Consider the following 2659-nt stretch of genomic DNA (forward strand, 5'->3'; position numbering starts at 1 on the left):
TAGCCAATCCATAAATATATGACCCTCTTGCTTATTTTTCATCAATGTTGTCAGTTTCAGAGGACACCTGTTTAGTCTTTTTCCTTTATGAGGAAGGAAAGTCATAATGAAAACACAGGTCACGACCTGTCAACTAATGGGCACAAATAGCAATAAGTTAAAGTTTGTCAGGTAGCGGTGCAGTCCACCACACCTTACTTTGCATTGTCCTAGTGTCCTAGTTATAGGATAGTTATTTTTGAACATTGATGATTTGGAATATAATGCATTCCTTGAAATGAAATGACAACCCAGGAGTCGGCTGCCATGTTTGGCCCAGCGAGGCAGCAGCCAAGCTCAGTTCCCCAAAAATTATAAAAGCAGGAAAACTCAAGACAAGGAAATCCAATAAGGCCAGTGATTTCAGCGACATGGCAAACTGGCCAACACCAGGAGAGTTAGTGAGCCCTGGAAAAACCTTTTTGCAGTCTCAGAGTGTCATCAGCCAAGGAAATAAGTAGCCACAAATTAGAAAGATAAAGAAGAGAAGGTTGAAAAGGGAGGTAACAGTGAGAGCAAAGAAAACCGGGAAACAAAATTTGACATCCTGTTGAAAATGTCCTTGAGGATGAGGCCCCGTCAAGCCATCAACAAAGATAACTAATAAACACAAGTGTGTACCACTGCACTTTGATGATGTAAGCCCAGAGAGTCAGGAAGGACCTGGGTAGGGGTGATTGGTTAGTACAAGAGGGGGATTCACTTGAACTGATTGGTTTAAGCCAAGAGGGGTGTTCATGCTGAACTACATGGTTTTCCAACACATTATCAACCACCATAAACTACTGGGAGGGTAATCTGGCATCCCAGGTATTTCCCTGTCTCATGCTGATTGGTGGCTGCTAGGGGGTTGCTATGGATCCCCACCTAGCCTGACTGAGTCAGGGACACCTGGCAGCAGATCTCTCCTGTTATTTGTAGATAAACAACTTAGCAGGGTGGGAATGTGCCTAGGAGTGCTCTGTGGGTCTTTCCAAGGACAAAGTGGTATGCTCGAATTCGGGACCCCCAAAGACCACCAGAGACCCAAGATCGATGTAAGCAGCAAAGAGGTGTTTATTGCGAGCTAGCTCGGTCCTCCACGTGCACACACACAGCAACTGGTGACGCTGAGAGGCCCAGAGCCCAGGGTTTGTAGCAGTTTTATACATTTTTTGGAGAGGGCAGGGACTTCACATACAACATAGCCTCTTTTAGCAAATCATCACACACCGCGGGAAAATCAAATAACAACTCTAAAACATGATTAGCACATTCACTGGCGGGAACAAGTTGGGTAGGGGTGATTGGTCAGTACAAAAGGGGTATTCATTTGAACTGATTGGTTTGAGCCAAGAGGGGTGTACGTGCTGAAGTACATGGTTTCCCAACTTGTGATCAACTACCATAAACTACTGGGAGGGTCATCTGGCATCCCAGGTATTTCCCTGTCTCATGCTGATTGGTGGCTGCTAGGGGGCTGCTATGGATCCCCACCTAGCCTGACTGAGTCAGGGACACTTGGCGCAGCAGATCTCTCCTGTTATTTGTAGATAAACAACTTAGCAGGGTGGGAATGTGCTTAGGAGTGCTCTGTGGGTTTTTTCCAAGGACTAAGGTCATGTCCCTTCCTTGGACAGGCTTTGCTCTGAGGTAGAGGCTGGTTTTTCAAAAGGTCATGTCCCTTCCTTGGACAGGCTTTGCTCTGAGGTAGAGGCTGTTTTTTCAAAAGTTGGAGGCGAGACAGAAAAAGAAAAAAAAAAAAAAGAGAGAGAGAGAGAGAGATGATCGGGATGAAGTGTCCAATATGAGGAGTGACGAGGGTAATATCCAAGGTACCTTCAGAGGCTGAGGCAGAGGACAAGGCAGAGGAAACTCTCGAGTGAACTTTATTATTCATATGGTTACCGAGAACATGGTGAAAGGACAGATCAGCTTTTTCAAGCAGAAGTTAACACCAGTATGATGTATTACTAGGACAACAATATGGCTGTACAGGTGTATCCTGTGGAAGAAGCATTGCTTAAAGAGTATATTAAGCATCAAATTGAATATTACTTTAGTGTAGAAAACTTGGAAGGTGATTTCTTTCTTCAGAGGAAGATGAATGGGCAAGGTTTCCTGCCTATTTCCCTGATTGCTGGATTTCACCGGGTTCAGGCTCTCACCACAACCTTAACCTCATTTTAGAGACCCTGCAGGACAGCAAAGAAGTAGAAGTTGTGGATGAGAAAATGAAGAAAAAGATAGAAACAGAAAAATGGCCAATTCCAGACCCTACTTCTAGTAGTGTGCCATAAACAGACTTCTCTCAGATGATGGATTGTCTAGAGCTGGGCCCGGCCAACCCCTTTGTTTACATACCCTCAGTGATGATCTACTGAGGTCATCTGTTGGGAATGTGCAGGTGACTCACTGAGATGCAATGCAAATACTAGAACAAACCATGCTGCACAGATGGAAGCCACCAGACTGTCCTCTGTGTGTGAGTGTTCCCTCTGACCCATGACGGGAGACAGAAATGAGGTCTGCTGGTAGCATTCGAGGAGCTGCCTGTCCTTTTCTGTGTGAGTGGAATTAGGCTGCATGGCTAGTTTGATTTGCAGGGGAAGCTAATTATTATCATTGTGGAAATACTGCA

General features: G+C 45.1%; 1 pseudogene; it reads left to right on the forward strand.

Moving 5' to 3' along the window:
• Positions 1 to 383: 383 nt before the first annotated feature.
• Positions 384 to 2402, forward strand: LOC114083732 (la-related protein 1B-like; annotated as a pseudogene).
• Positions 2403 to 2659: the final 257 nt, after the last annotated feature.

This window comes from Marmota flaviventris, chromosome 11 (genome assembly GCF_047511675.1).
Source record: "Marmota flaviventris isolate mMarFla1 chromosome 11, mMarFla1.hap1, whole genome shotgun sequence".
NCBI lineage: Eukaryota > Metazoa > Chordata > Mammalia > Rodentia > Sciuridae > Marmota > Marmota flaviventris.